General features: G+C 40.0%; 1 long non-coding RNA gene across 1 annotated transcript in view; it reads right to left on the reverse strand.

Annotated features, from left to right (window-relative positions):
- Positions 1–216: 216 nt before the first annotated feature.
- The window catches only part of LOC147005144 (uncharacterized), a 53,501-nt gene continuing 36,678 nt past the window's right edge, over positions 217–17,039 (reverse strand). Inside the window, exon 4 of the long non-coding RNA XR_015046832.1 lies at positions 217–275. This is a non-coding gene — a long non-coding RNA (uncharacterized LOC147005144). The remainder of the gene's footprint in view (positions 276–17,039) is intronic.

Genomic DNA, 17,039 nt, shown 5'->3' on the forward strand with positions numbered 1-17,039 from the left:
TACACAGTGGTTTTTCTATTGTTCTATTTTTCTGAAAATAGACAATGTGTCAAATTTGGTACAATGAAAAAAAAAAATGAGAGTGTTTCCTGAATTGCAACTCTGTTAGACAGTCTGATGAACATTCACCTAAACTATATTGACCAAAGAACCTGGGGCAGAAGCACGCTCTCACCATTTCTGTTGTTACTCATGTTTGAGCTATAGTATTCCTACCTCCATAAAATACAGCCCGGAGTTCATTCTATAGGGACGTCAAAATGGTATCTAAAACACTAAAGTGTGAAAAGCAGAAATCCCTCAATGCATTGAAAGATCATTCCTACAAAGCAATTCTTTAGAGTTTTAGTTATTTAAGTGAGCATTTTATTAAAATGATGGCTTATATCATATATATATAATTTATATATAATAGTTTAAATAAGAATTTAAATATTTAAAAGTGAATGATAAATTTTCAAAATTTAACACACTTAATATTAATAAAATGTCAGATGAGTATTTTTACAAAAGGTGAATTGAAGGATTGAAAAGACAATTCAGTCAGCAAAAAAACTATAAAAACTTGATCTGCATCCCTAATACCTAGATAAAACAAAAAGGACTGGGCATGGTGGCACACATCTGTAACCCCAGAACTGGAAAGGTGGAAACCGGTACGTTACTGGGGTTTCCTGAACATCCAGGCCTAACATACTTGGCCAATACCAGCAAAAAAAGAAAAAATAACATTTAAAAGGGGGGGGGGAGGGCAGATGACTCCTAGGCATTGACACCCAAATTTGACCTCTGCCTCATCTCTACACTTACATACATTCACTTACATGCAAATGAACACACAGAGAAATCAGGACAAATTAGTATAATAAAAAGTATAGTCAAGAATATGGGACATTCTTAGAATTTATAGGCAATATACGTTCAATACCCCTCCAACAAATGTCTTTTAAAATTAGCAAATTTCTAACAGTATCTTTAAAAGCAAAGGATTCAATATTAACTTTTATGGCAAATTCTACTTCGCCTAAGCTGATAAAGACTTATATCAGATAGATAAAATACTTCTAGAGAAAGAAAATCAAATTACATGCATTATAAACTTCAGATTTGCAGACGGCAAAATCAAATCTGGCCTGTCTACAAAAATTACAGATCATGGAGCTGAATTCAGAATGAGCAAAGTTTTGACTTTTGTGTCTCCTTTTTTAAAAACAGAAAGAAACCCAAGAGATATCTACAAGAAATCATTTTGCAAAATATGATTTGTCAGGCTCTAGATGACAAGCTCCACACTGATCAATATTCCTCCTAACAAATGATCCTAAATTACAATGTTCACTAAGCAAATGCTACCATTTGGAAAACTCTCCAGTAGGTTCTATTTCAGATGTGAACAAAAAATGTTGAGGAAGACTGGTCCTCAAAGCTCTGACAGTAGTGACAGGAAAAGAGAGGCTTGTGACAACAAGGACTTGTACTCAAGTTCAACTCCAGAATACTAGAAAGGAAAGCTGAACTTGCGGATGAGTGTTACTAACGGGGACTGCTTATCTTGACTAATTTACTGTCCCCTGTAATTTTCTTATCTTCATTCTCTCCAATGCTTCTACTACTGACTCATGCGCTTGGATTTTTTTTCTTTTTCCTTCTCTAGCCTAGTTGCAAAGCATAGTCTATTCATTATTGATCTCCCGTTTCTCTCTGTCCATATTTCAGGAGAATCTGCCACCAAAAGAAAAACGAAAATAAACATGGGCTTTTACAAATCTTTGAAATCAAACATAGTTTGCATTAATAATCCTCTGTGTTCAGCAATGCCTGGCTTTGTGTGATTTGAGCTCCACACTACAAAATTACTTCAGTTGCTGAGGCAGAAATTCTCCAACTTCTTCCCATCCAACTCCTCGGTGAGGAGGTCTACTGGCCACTTGGTTTCCTTCGTTCTTTTCAGCACTCCCTACTCTGGTTTGATTGCATAGATGGTGGTTGCTGGATGCTGGGTTTGGAGACCCCTGTGCTACCTACTTTTGAGAGAAAACCCCAACAGACTGAAGAGCAGAAAAGAAAGCCGGTACAGCTCCACTCTCTCTTTGTTGTAAGTAGTCCTCACAGAGATTCCATCTGCTCTCTAGTCCAGCTGTATAGTCCAACAGTTCAGAGAAAATCCACAGGATTACCCCTTCAACAGGAGGCACCAGCCCTCTCTTTAGCCCTCCCACTGAGAGCAGCTTCCCACAGCTGGTTGTCTTGGACACCTTCACATGATGTTCTTTCTGTCTTGATACATTTATAACCACCTATCACAGATTCATCTTATTAACTTACCTATCATAGACACTGCTAGGAGACAGCCTCCTGTCTAGTAAACAAGGAGATACTGATCAGCAATTCTTCATGAAAGACCTGACTCAGGCTACAACTATACTTTTGGCTGAGTCAATAAGGGTATTATTTTCAAGAATACTGAAGGACTCATGACTACAGATATGAATTTCTCTCTGACAAGTGCTGAGATCAAATAATAGCTTGGTAACTATACTGTTCCAAAGTCCAAAGCATCTGTCTCGGAAATAAGGACAAATAAGTCTCTTGATTTCATATAAAATAATATGTGAGAAGTAAAACAACAAAACCAGCTTTACTCCCATTCCTAGCGTGGGAAAGCACTGCCTCTGCATATGCCCTACACACAACACTTCTGGAGAGAACATGGTGGATAAGAACCGAGGTGAGCGTGTCACCACCAGGAAATCATTCACTTTGTTCCTTTTCTCAAAATCGATTTCTTCTAGAATTTCCCTCTTGAAGTCAATAGCAATTTTATCAGTGTCTCTGGTCCAAATTTCTAGTGTTGTCCACGAATCATTTTGTAACAATGTCAATCTAACCCCTCAATGAATCTTACAGTTAAAAGTTCCCCAACTCTCTTCTGATAGTACAACTGCAGTAACAGCAACTTATCTCTGTTCTAATACTTGTGATTCTATAATTTAACCAACATCAAATCTATTAACTTTATTATATTATTATTATTATTATTATTATTATTATTATTATTATTATTATACCTCATGGTACCAAATAGCTCCAAATATGCTCAAACCTGGTCCTTCTAAAAGATTCACAATACTTTATGTAACTATCCCCCCTTCCCCTTTCTGCCTTTGTTCCTTGCCACAATCCTTATTTCTAATTCAATTACAGTAGCACAGGCATCTTCCCAGAATCTCAAAGGTGCCTCAAGCTCCCACTTCCCATAATTGTCATGAGAATATTACCTAAATCAATAAAAAGGGTAGACACATAAAATGTGATTATTTATTAGAACATAAAAGTTTGATGTGCAAGATTTTCCCAATGTCCTTGACAGCTCAGCCTTAGACAAACTGAAGTATCTACAAAAAGTAGTCACAGTGTTTCCAGGTTTCTATTCTTTGCTTCTTCTCCTCTTTACTCAGAAGACCAGTGCCCCATCTTCATCTCTAAAGATCTATGCTATTCCTTTTTCATCACCCACCAAGCCTGAGCATGAATGTCTGCCTACCTGCCTGCTCTTCTGTCTGTGTGCTTCTCTGTCTTAATTCTAGTGTAGTTTCTAGATGCTTGTTTACACACACACACACACACACACACACACATCTGTAATTTGTGTACTAGGAGAAGGTCATACTGCATCTAAGCCCTGATAAAAAATATGAATTCCCCGTTTCTGAACACAGGAAAGAATAACAGTAAATTCCATTTCATTGAATGGACTTTTTTAAAAACAAGAGTATCTATATCTGTCTGTATAAAATTCCATGAGGAACTGAATCATATGACATTCATTTGGGCCTTTTAATAGTTTTAGAAAGCTCCTAACATCATTGGGATAAAATTATATTTTTCAACTCTAGCATAAAAGGTAAAGCAGAGAAAACAGTAAAATCAGACCAACATAGATATACATTTATTAACTATAAGACATAGGGTCTGAACAAGTTACAAAAGAACAAGTAAGAGGTGTCTTGTTTGTGTAATCTAGCTCCAAATCTTTAGATCTGAGTGTAAACCTGAAGTAACCACAGAAGCCAGGAGAGAGGAAAGGGACCATGGGGAGGAGGAACTCTAAAGGAGATAGTACATGGACACACATGCTATGAAGGAGGATGCCAAGGACCAGCCTCAGCAGGGGTGTTTGTGGGGGAGAACGACATAAAGTCAAATCTTGGGTAGCAGCTGACAGCCTGTATTCTGCTCAAGACTAAAACCAAGACTTTTATTTACAAACCAATTCAATCATCCACCCCAGGTTCCCTTTTGATTGTCCCACAAACCAGCAGGTTTTTTTTTTTTAACCTTAGCTCCTTGAACCCTAGGAAAAGATAACAAGCAAATTTTTCTTAACATTGCAAATGAATTCAGAGATCTGCCTGCCTTTGTAAGCAGAGACAATAAGCTAGCTGGGTGGGATCCAGCTCTCAGATCACTGTTCCCCCATGTCTAAATTCACTCTGTCTTAGGCTCACCCAGAACTCAGGAATCTGCCTGCCTTTGTATCTTTCTGACAAGCTGGCTCATAATGTCTCTCTTCTTTTAGGTTCATGAAGCCTCTCATATAATTTAGAGTACATATTTGTATTTTTCATAATTGAGAAATTTTGAATACATGTTTTCATAGTTCTTTTCCACAGCCTTCAGCTGTCCTGAGGGTCATAGCATTTACCATTTTTGCTAAGGACATAGATACACCCTTGTCTCCTGGATTTGTGCTGTCTCTGATTATCATTAACCTTGACAGAGAGGACATTCACCAATAACCTTAGCAGACAGAATATTTCCCAATAATCTTGGCAGGGAGAATGTTTTCCAAAGGAGGAACATGAAGATAGATAGATAGATAGATAGATAGATAGATAGATAGATAGATAGATAGAAAACCTCATGTTCAGCAACCATCTACACTCATGGAGGCCCATACCCTCTTGGCTCTATGTGAGGGTCGGGAACCATGTACACACAGGACACTGCAGAGGACTAGAGCTAGCTCTAAACCAAAAGCATCCTCCTGGGGGACTAACTTTGATGGGTACCAGAAGCACACATACAATCTTCCAAAGGAGGGAAGAAACCAATATTTCCACCAAGCTATGATGCCTATTAATCATACAACAACAAGCATGGCAGATAATCCTAAGTCTGTTGGAGAGGTATATAAATACACTGGCAGTAACCAACATCTCCCTAATTAGACATAAGGCCCTCTGCACAAGAGGAAACTCATGCCTGGTGAAGTCATGGATCCTGGAGAAGAACATACAATTGCTACTTAATTAAACCAGTTTATATTTATACCTATAGGTAAGAGCAATACTCCTTATGAGTGAAACATCTCTTTGGAACAGATACTGACCATTAGAGAAATCTACAACTGATAAAACGTAAAGTTATAGAATCAATTATCAACTGATACATCTACAAAGCAACATCTGCTCAAGGATCAGATGAATGAGGGGGTGGCAAGATTGAAAGGGACAAAGGATCAGGGAGTTTGCTATGAGATTGTGTCTCCTAGTAATGTCAGGAGCCACACTCATGAAATCTCATCAATGTGGCTTCCTAAAGATAAGCTGAACAAGGACAGCACCAAGAGACATGCTAAAGTGAGATAGTGGAAACTTACAAAGCTCCAAACCTAGCAAAGGACCACAGGCAATTAAGGAAAACTGAGATTGAGAAAAAAAATAGATGTCCACAGGGAAGGGCACACATATTTGTTATCAAATACTAAATAGTCAGGCTAGAAAATATATGTACATGAAAGCCATATTATATAGACTGAACAGGTTGTGCTTATATATTAGAGAGAGAGAGAGAGAGAGAGAATGAGAATGAATGTGTAAAACAACAATTTAAGAGGAAAAGGGAAAAAGGCCATGTCTTAGTTAGGGTTTTACTGCTGTGAACAGACACCATGACCAAGGCAAGTCTTATAAAAAACATTTACTCGGGGCTGGCTTACAAGTTCAGAGGTTCAGTCCTTTATCATCAAGGTGGGAGCATGGCAGCATCCAGGCAGGCATGGCACAGGCAGAGCTGAGAGTGCTATGCCTTCATCCAAAGGCTGCTACTGGAAGACTGATTTCCAGGCAACTGGGGTGAGAATCTTAAGCCCACACCCACAGTGACACACCTACTCCGACCAGGTCACACCTATTCCAACAAGGCCACACCTCCAAATGGTGCCACTCCCTGGTCCAAGAATATACAAACCATCACAGGCCATCAGTTTTAAAGAGAAAAGGGGGAGGGGGTACACTGGAGGATTTGAGAAATAAAGGGAAAGGAAAGGGAGAAGTGATTATATAGCATTAATAATTCTAATTATTTTTAAGAAGTTAACATTTTCTCTTCGTTCAGGGAGAAATGTGTATTGTTTTCTTGCTTAAAGGGCAGTACAGTTCTGTTGCTTTCAGGATAAAGGTCACAAAGATGACACAGGTGTTGTAACACATTAATAGCTGTTGTGGCCACGGGTAGTAGTTCAGTCAGTTCGGCTCTATGTGTTTGCCATAATCTATAGAATGGATGCAGGAACTCATCCCACAATGGGCATGTATCTGAGCATCATAAATAAATTTTCCACAAGTAGCAGTTATCTTCCTGTGCATTTACTGTGGTGGTCAGAGGAAACTTTGACTAGTCAAATTGCTATAAAATGTATTCTCTTGGTCAGAAGCACTAAATAAAGTGTGGAGAGACTGAAGTAGAACCATCTTCAGGACGAAGATTAGGGAGGAGCAGGAGGAAGAGGGGGAAGGAAGACGGAGAAGAAAAGTCATTTATTAGTTTTATTAGCATTAGTAATGTTTTATCAACTTACAGCACTGAACACTTAATTCTCAACTTTCATTAGTTTATTTGCTAAAAGAAGTAACATATAAAACTATCTTTTTCCAAAGTGAAATTTGTTTATGTATTCAATATGAATTTTTTTGTGCCTAAGGACATCTTTAAAATGCTGATACAGGATTCAAGAAACACCTCAGTTCTAGGGCTGAATCCATGCCAGCATTCATTAAACAATGATGGGAAGGGATCAGCTGAAGAGAAAGCTCTTGTCTGCTCTGAGTTGTGCACAAGGTATTTGAGTAAGAAATTGGGATAAATTTAAGGGCTTAAGGATAATTTTCTGTTTGGCAGGCAAGGTAATTTCCTTCAGGCAGGCTATAGTAGCCAGAGAGTATTAGTGCAATTTTTTAAAGTGGTTACATCAGGCTGTATTAAGAAATGATTTTAAAGCTTAGCAAAATATGAAATTTATTTTTAAAGCTTTGCCACAAATTTCTCTCTAAATCTCAATCTTTTCACTTTTTTAAAGTTAGAATATATACTAAAACATATTTGTATGTTGGAAATATAGTTTCTCTTTCCCAACATGTATTTATTGCTTAATAAGAATTAACTTTGTCCTTCCAGATATTTATTGAGTCTCTGTCATTGTGTCATTATGGCAGGGACTTGGAATATAAAGTGAAACAGATGAGGGTCTTCTGCCAGTAGACTTAATGTGGCAGAGATGATGAATCAATGTAATTGCAATAGCAAGATAGTGTGGTAGAAAATATACTGAGTGTCAAGCTGGGTCATTGGCCAATAGAAGCATCACAAGGCTCTACTTGAGAGTTCAGGACCTTACTTTGCAAAGGAGGAGATTGGTATGAGGAAACATGGCAGACAAGAAGTTTACCAAGCACAATGATTAGAGAGAGAAGGGCACAGGCCAAGTTATAGATGCATGCATGACAATCATAACACTACAGGGTGATGGGTAAGATACTGAGCAGTTGAAGGAAATATCCTTGCTGAGTTGTATGGGAAACATAGAATCATGTGCACAAAGTGGAGGTGTTCTGACTGAAAAACACACAAAGGAGTTCCATCCTTCATCAACAGCAACCACAGATACCACTCTCTTAGCCCTAAGTTCCTAACCTTTGACTTCCAAGAAGTAAGGCATCAAAGAATGTAGCCTGAAAATGGGAGATGCCACGCAGGGTACACGCTCTAGATTTAGAAAGAGGTGCCTGCAAACACAGGCTCTCAGGATTCTGTGGCCTTCAGTTTTATAACGACTTTGACTCTCAACCTTCTCATTCATAAAGTGAAGATGGTAATACTACCTACTTAATAAAGAATCTCAGAAAGCCTCAATAAAAAATTCTGACTATAGAGCCAGAGAATAAATAAATAAATAAATGAATAAATAAATAATGATTTTTTACTGTAATTTGACTAGAAATTCTAAACACCCATGAAAAGCCAGAATTTAAAAAGGCAGCAAACTGTACAACAAAACAAAGTTGGACAATGCCAATGTGAACTGGCTTGATGTATTTGCACAGATCCTACATATTAGTCATGACATTCTATTAGATATTTTCTTTAAGTTCTCTTAGAACCAAACAAAATATAGGAGTTCCAATGGCTTAAGTTTTTTAATGTTTTATCATTTCAAGTCACAGAGTTTACTCTGGTTTGATATTTAATTGGCACACTTCTATTTTACTCTCCTTGACTAAAACATATCCAAGAAATTTATTATCCAAAGTAATTTTATTGCTAAAAAATTCATTAAGTTATTTTTGTGAAGTCTGGTGGCTTTATATAATTTGCACATTGTTTCAATACTTTCAATACTAAAGTTCTCCCAGTTTCTAATACCTTAAATCTCTAATATTCCCAAAGTTGTACCTCACTATTGTCTCTCATCACTGATGCCTTAATTTCCATGGGAAAATGATTGTTGTAACCCTTAAGGTGGTTTTAGTTCAGCACAAAGAAATGCACCTGAACATTGTTACCATCATTACCTTCTTAAGGAACCTTGAAACTCTCCCATTCCCAATTGTCCACTTGTCATGAAACAGAGAATGGAGAATCTTAACAAAGCTGCAGATGAAAAGATGTATGAATTAAAGTATAGCCAGATGGCAATGACTTCCTGAAGATTCATAATGCCTCACATGGCAATACAAATCTCAGATGCCTGCTCTCTACACTATGTAACCCTAATTCACCAACATCTTTCATCTAAAGAAAACAAAAACATATTTATTCAAATTTCTTTGCCAGTTTGTTTCTCCATACAGGTTATTTTCTGTAGCTTTCTCAGGGCTCAAACTCACAAATTTGAGCCCTACCTTAACCTTCTCAATGTTGTATTACAGTTGTCTACTACCATGTCCAGTTCACATAAGCTTAATTTATTCTCTTTTATTGTTTTATTTTATATTGTTTTCTTTGCATGTATGTCTGTGCACGGTGTTTAATCCTGGCATTCTTCAGAGAAAAAAGAGAGCATCAAATCCCCTGAACTGAAGTCACAGATGTCTGTGAGCCACAGTGTGAGCCTTGGGAATCAAACCCAAGTCCTCTGGAAGAGAGTAGTATTCTTAATTGCTGAGCCATCTCTCCAGCCTTCTTATCAATTTTTTTATTTATTTTTTTTAATATTTTTATTACATATTTTCCTCAATTACATTTCCAATACTATCCCAAAAGTCCCCCATAGCGCCCCCCACTTCCCTACCCACCCATTCCCATTCTTTTGGCCCTGGCATTCCCCTATATTGGGGCATATAAAGTTTGCAAGTCCAATGGGCCTCTCTTTCCATTGATGGCCGACTAGGCCATCTTTCCATACATATGCAGCTAGAGACAAGAGCTCCAGGGTTCTGGTTAGTACATCATGTTGTTCCAACAATAGGGTTGCAGATCCCTTTAGCTCCTTGGGTACTTTCTCTAGCTTCTCCATTGGGAGCCCTGTGATACATCCAATAGCTGACCGTGAACATCCACTCCTGTGTTTGCTAGGCCCCGGCATCGTCTCACAAGAGACAGCTATATTTGGGTCCTTTCAGCAAGATCTTGCTAGTGTATGCAATGGTGTCAGCGTTTAGAAGCTGATTATGGGACGGATCCCTGGATACAGCAGTCTCTAAATGGTCCATCCTTTCATCACAGCTACGAACTTTGTCTCTGTAACTCCTTCCCTGGGTGTTTTGTTCCCAATTCTAAGAAGGTGCACAGTGTCCACACTTTGGTCTTCATTCTTCTTGAGTTTCATGCGTTTATCAAATTGTATCTTATATCTTGGGTATCCTAAGTTTTGGGCTAATATCCACTTATCAATGAATACATATTGTGTGAGTTCTTTTGTGATTGTGTTACTTCACTCAAGATGATGCCCTCCAGGTCCATCCATTTGGCTAGGAATTTCATAAATTCATTCTTTTTAATAGCTGAGTAGTACTCCATTGTGTAAATGTACCATAATTTCTGTATCCATTCCTCTGTTGAGGGACATCTGGGTTCTTTCCAGCTTCTGGCTATTATAAATAGGGCTGCTATGAACATAGTGGAGCATGTGTCCTTTTTACCGGTTGGGACATCTTCTGGATATATGCCCAGGAGAGGTATTGCTGGATCCTCCGGTAGTACTATGTCCAATTTTCTGAGGAACCGCCAGACTGATTTCCAGAGTGGTTGTACAAGCTTGCAATCCCACCAACAATGGAGGAGTGTTCCTCTTTCTCCACATCCTCGCCAGCATCTGCTGTCACCTGAATTTTTGATCTTAGCCATTCTGACTGGTGTGAGGTGGAATCTCAGGGTTGTTTTGATTTGCATTTCCCTGATGATTAAGGATGTTGAACATTTTTTCAGGTGCTTCTCTGCCATTCGGTATTCCTCAGGTGAGAATTCTTTGTTCAGTTCTGAGCCCCATTTTTTAATGGGGTTATTTGACTTTCTGGAGTCCACCTTCTTGAGTTCTTTATATATATTGGATATTAGTCCCTTATCTGATTTAGGATAGGTGAAGATCCTTTCCCAATCTGTTGGTGGTTTTTTTGTCTTATTGATGGTGTCTTTAGCCTTGCAGAAGCTTTGTAGTTTCATGAGGTCCCACTTGTCAATTCTCGATCTTACAGCACAAGCCATTACTGTTCTATTCAGGAATTTTTCCCCTGTGCCCATATCTTCAAGGCTTTTCCCCACTTTCTCCTCTATAAGTTTCAGTGTCTCTGGTTTTATGTGAAGTTCCTTGATCCACTTAGACTTGACCTTAGTACAAGGAGATAGGAATGGATCGATTCGCATTCTTCTACATGTTAACAACCAGTTGTGCCAGCACCATTTGTTGAAAATGCTGTCTTTCTTCCACTGGATGTTTTTAGCTCCCTTGTCGAAGATCAAGTAACCATAGGTGTGTGGGTTCATTTCTGGGTCTTCAATTCTATTCCATTGGTCTATTTGTCTGTCACTATACCAGTACCATGCAGTTTTTATCACAATTGCTCTGTAGTAGAGCTTTAGGTCCGGCATGGTGATTCCACCAGAGGTTCTTTTATCCTTGAGAAGAGTTTTTGCTATCCTAGGTTTTTTGTTATTCCAGATGAATTTGCAGATTGCACTTTCTAATTCGTTGAAGAATTGATTTGGAATTTTGATGGGGATTGCATTGAATCTGTAGATTGCTTTTGGCAAGATAGCCATTTTTACAATGTTGATCCTGCCAATCCATGAGCATGGGAGATCTTTCCATCTTCTGAGATCTTCTATAATTTCTTTCTTCAGAGACTTGAAGTTTTTATTATACAGATCTTTCACTTCCTTAGTTAGAGTCACGCCAAGATATTTTATATTATTTGTGACTATTGAGAAGGGTGTTGTTTCCCTAATTTCTTTCTCAGCCTGTTTATTCTTTGTGTAGAGAAAGGCCATTGATTTGTTTGAGTTAATTTTATATCCAGCTACTTCACCGAAGCTGTTTTTCAGGCTTAGGAGTTCTCTGGTGGAATTTTTAGGGTCACTTATATATACTATCATATCATCTGCAAAAAGTGATATTTTGACTTCATCTTTTCCAATTTGTATCCCTTTGATCTCCTTTTGTTGTCGAATTGCTCTGGCTAGGACTTCAAGTACAATGTTGAATAGGTATGGAGAAAGTGGACAGCCTTGTCTAGTCCCTGATTTTACAGGGATTGCTTCAAGCTTCTCACCATTTACTTTGATGTTGGCTACTGGTTTGCTGTAGATTGCTTTTATCATGTTTAGGTATGGGCCTTGAATTCCTGATCTTTCCAAGACTTTTATCATGAATGGGTGTTGGATCTTGTCAAATGCTTTTTCCGCATCTAACGAGATGACCATGTGGTTTTTGTCTTTGAGTTTGTTTATATACTGGATTACGTTGATGGATTTCCGTATATTGAACCATCCCTGCATCCCTGGGATGAAACCTACTTGGTCAGGATGGATGATTGTTTTGATGTGTTCTTGGATTCGGTTAGCAAGAACTTTATTGAGGATTTTTGCATCAATATTCATAAGGGATATTGGTCTGAAGTTTTCTATCTTTGTTGGGTCTTTTTGTGGTTTAGGTATCAGAGTAATTGTGGCTTCATAGAATGAGTTGGGTAGATTACCTTCTGTTTCTATTTTGTGGAATAGTTTGTGAAGAACTGGGATTAGATCTTCTTTGAAGGTCTGATAGAACTCTGCACTAAACCCATCTGGTCCTGGGCTTTTTTTAGTTGGGAGACTATTAATGACTGCTTCTATTTCTTTGGGGGATATAGGGCTGTTTAGATCATTAACCTGATCTTGATTCAACTTTGGTACCTGGTATCTGTCTAGGAACTTCTCCATTTCATCCAGGTTCTCCAGTTTTGTTGAGTATAGCCTTTGGTAGAAGGATCTGATGGTGTTTTGGATGTCTTCAGGATCTGTTGTTATGTCTCCTTTTTCATTTCTGATTTTGTTAATTAGGATGCTTTCCCTGTGCCCTCTAGTGAGTCTGGCTAAGGGTTTATCTATCTTGTTGATTTTCTCAAAGAACCAGCTCCTTGATTGGTTGATTCTTTGAATAGTTTTTCTTGTTTCCACTTGGTTGATTTCACCCCTGAGTTTGATTATTTCCTGCCGTCTACTCCTCTTGGGTGAATTTGCTTCCTTTTGTTCTAGTGCTTTTAGGTGTGTTGTCAAGCTGCTAATGTGTGCTCTCTCTAGTTTCCTTTTGGAGGCACTCAGAGCTATGAGTTTTCCTCTTAAAAATGCCTTCATTGCGTCCCATAAGTTTGGGTATGTTGTGGCTTCATTTTCATTGAACTCTAAAAAGTCCTTAATTTCTTTCTTTATTCCTTCCTTGACCAAGGTATCATTGAGAAGAGTGTTGTTCAGTTTCCACGTGAAGGTTGGCTTTCTATTATTTATTTTGTTATTGAAGATCAGCCTTAGTCCATGGTGATCTGATAGGATGCATGGGACAATTTCAATATTTTTATATCTGTTGAGGCCTGTTTTGTGACCAATTATGTGGTCAATTTTGGAGAAGGTACCATGAGGTGCTGAGAAGAAGGTATATCCTTTTGTTTTAGGATAGAATGTTCTGTAGATATCTGCCAGATCCATTTGATTCATAATTTCTCTTAGTTTCACTGTGTCTCTGTTTAGTTTCTGTTTCCATGATCTGTCCATTGGTGAAAGTGGTGTGTTGAAGTCTCCCACTATTATTGTATGAGGTGCAATGTGTGCTTTGAGCTTTACTAAAGTTTCTTTAATGAATGTGGCTGCCTTTGTATTTGGAGCATAGATATTCAGGATTGATAGTTCCTCTTGGAGGATTTTACCTTTGATGAGTATGAAGTGTCCCTCCCTGTCTTTTTTAATGACTTTGGGTTGGAAGTCAATCTTATCAGATATTAGAATGGCTACTCCAGCTTGTTTCTTCATGCCATTTGCTTGGAGAATTGTTTTCCAGCCTTTCATTCTGAGGTAGTGTCTATCCTTTTCTCTGAGATGAGTTTCCTGTAAGCAGCAAAATGTTGGGTCTTGTTTGTGTAGCCAGTTTGTTAGTCTATGTCTTTTTATCGGGGAGTTGAGTCCATTGATATTAAGAGATATTAAGGAAAAGTAATTGTTGTTTCCTGTTATTTTTGATGTTAAAGTTGGCATTTTGTTCTTGTGGCTGTCTTCTTTTAGGTTTGTTGAGGGATTACCTTCTTGTTGTTACTAGGGCGTGGTTCCTGTCCTTGTATTGGTTTTTTTCTGTTATTATCCTTTGAAGGGCTGGATTCATGGAGAGATAATGTGTGAATTTGGTTTTGTCGTGGAATACTTTGGTTTCTCCATCTATGTTAATTGAGAGTTTGGCTGGGTATAGTAGCCTGGGCTGGAATTTGTGTTCTTTTAGTGTCTGTATAACATCTGTCCAGGATCTTCTGGCTTTCATAGTCTCTGGTGAAAAGTCTGGTGTAATTCTGATAGGCTTGCCTTTATATGTTACTTGGCCTTTTTCTCTTACTGCTTTTAGTATTCTATCTTTATTTAGAGCATTTGTTGCTCTGATTATTATGTGTCGGGAGGTATTTCTTTTCTGGTCCAGTCTATTTGGAGTTCTGTAGGCTTCTTGTATGTTCATGGGCATCTCTTTCTTTAGATTTGGGAAGTTTTCTTCTATAATTTTGTTGAAGATGTTTGCTGGTCCTTTGAGTTGAAAATCTTCATTCTCATCCACTCCTATTATCCGTAGGTTTGGTCTTCTCATTATGTCCTGTATTTCTTGGATGTTTTGAGTTAGGATCTTTTTGCATTTTACATTTTCCTTGATTGTTGTGCCGATGTTCTCTATGGAATCTTCTGCACCTGAGATTCTCTCTTCCATCTCTTGTATTCTGTTGCTGATGCTCGTATCTATGGTTCCAGATTTCTTTCCTAGGGTTTCTATCTCCAGTGTTGCCTCATTTTGGGTTTTCTTTATTGTGTCTACTTCCCTTTTTAGGTCTAGTATGATTTTGTTCATTTCCATCATCTGTTTGGATGTGTTTTCCTGTTTTTCTGTAAGGACTTCTACCTGTTTGATTATGTTATCCTGTTTTTCTTTAAGGATTTGTAACTCTTTAGCAGTGTTCTCCTGCAATTCTTTAAGGGATTTTTGTGCTTCCTCTTTATTGTCTTCTGCCTTTTTAGCAGTGTTCTCCTGCATTTCTTTAAGTGTGTTATTAAAGTCCTTCTTGAAGTCCTCTATCATCATCAGGAGATATGCTTTTAAATCCGTGTCTAGCTTTTCCGGTGTGTTGGGGTGCCCTGGACTGGGCGAAGTGGGGGTGCTGGGTTCTGATGATGGTGAGTGGTCTTGGTTTCTGTTAGTAAGATTCTTACCTTTACCTTTCACCATCTGGTAATCTCTGGGGTTAGTTGTTATCGTTGTCACTATTTAAAGATTGGAGCAGAAGCTGTGTTCCACTCACCAGCAGTCTCTAAATCCTGCGGCGGGGGTCGTGGGTAGCTGACGGTACCCCGGTGCTGGTCCAGCCGGAAGAGGCCTGTGGTCCTACTCAGGCCGTTTTTCTGCTTCCCTAACTAATGCAGTCTCTGGTCCCGCGTGCAATTGGATTGGAGCAGAAGCTGTGTTCCACTCTCCAGAAGTCTTAAGATCCTGTGGTGGGTGTTGTGGGTAGCTGGTGAGTGTCAGCCGACCCTGTGCCCCAGCTGCCCCGGTGCTTTTCTGACCGGAAGAGGGTTGTGGCCCTATGTAGGCCGGATTTCTCTCTCCCCAACCAGAGCAGTCTCAGGTCCCGCGTGATTGGACTGGAGCAGAAGCTGTGTTCCACTCACCAGCAGTCCCAAAATCCTGCGGCGGGGGTCATGGGTAGCTGGCGGGTGTCAGGCAACCCTGCGCTCCCGCTACCCCGGTGCTGATCCAGCCAGATGAGGCCTGTGGCCCTACTCAGGCCGGTTTCTGCTTCCCTAACTAATGCAGTCTCAGGTCCCGCGCAATTGGATTGGAGCAGAAGCTGTGCTCCACTCACCAGAAGTCTTAAGATCCTGTGGCGGGTGTTGTGGGTAGCTGACGAGTGTCAGCAGACCCTGCGCCCCAGCTGCCCTGGTGCTTTTCTGACCGGAAGAGGGTTGTGGCCCTATGTAGGCCGGATTTCTCTCTCCCCAACCAGAGCAGTCTCAGGTCCCGCGTGATTGGACTGGAGCAGAAGCTGTGTTCCACTCACCAGCAGTCCCAAAATCCTGCGGTGGGGGTCGTGGGTAGCTGGCGGGTGTCAGGCAACCCTGTGCTCCCGCTACCCAGGCGCTGATCCGGCCGGATGAGGCCTGTGGTCCTACTCAGGCCGGTTTTCTGCTTCCCTAACTAATGCAGTCTCAGGTCCCGCGCAATTGGACTGGAGCAGAAGCTGTGTTCCACTCACCAGCAGTCCCAAAATCCTGCGGCGGGGGTCGTGGGTAGCTGGCGGGTGTCAGGAAACCCTGCTCTCCCGCTACCCTGGCGCTGATCCGGCCGGGTGAGGCCTGTGGCCCTACTCAGGCCAGTTTCTGCTTCCCTAACTAATGCAGTCTCAGGTCCCGCGCAATTGGATTGGAGCAGAAGCTGTGTTCCACTCACCAGCAGTCCCAAAATCCTGAGGCGGGGGTCGTGGGTAGCTGGCGGGTGTCAGGCAACCCTGCGCTCCCGCTACCCTGGCGCTGATCCGGCCGGGTGAGGCCTGTGGCCCTACTCAGGCCAGTTTCTGCTTCCCTAACTAATGCAGTCTCAGGTCCCGCGCAATTGGATTGGAGCAGAAGCTGTGCTCCACTCACTAGAAGTCTTAAGATCCTGTGGGGGGTGTTGTGGGTAGCTGGCGAGTGTCAGCAGACCCTGCGCCCCAGCTGCCCAGGTGCTTTTCTTATCAATTTTTTTAAATAAACAATATTAAAGAGTGGTACTCCTTCTCTCAAGATCAACCTTTATTATGGTTGAAAAGTATTTTGGTAGAGAGTGTAACCATAACCCATCATGGGTAACTTCTACTGGGGCATGGATTAAGGAATGATTGATATCTCAGATTAAACCAACTAGTATCCAGCTCCAATTCCTTATGGAAGTGAGTGATAGTGTTTTCCTTATAGGAATGCTGTACAATTGCAATGTGCTATTATATACAAAACACTTATCACAAGTGCAGATACTACTATCACCAACTAAGAGATGTAGGGGGCAGTAG

Source organism: Mus caroli, unplaced genomic scaffold (genome assembly GCF_978045245.1).
Source record: "Mus caroli unplaced genomic scaffold, Mus_caroli_1 scaffold_4, whole genome shotgun sequence".
Classification (NCBI taxonomy): domain Eukaryota; kingdom Metazoa; phylum Chordata; class Mammalia; order Rodentia; family Muridae; genus Mus; species Mus caroli.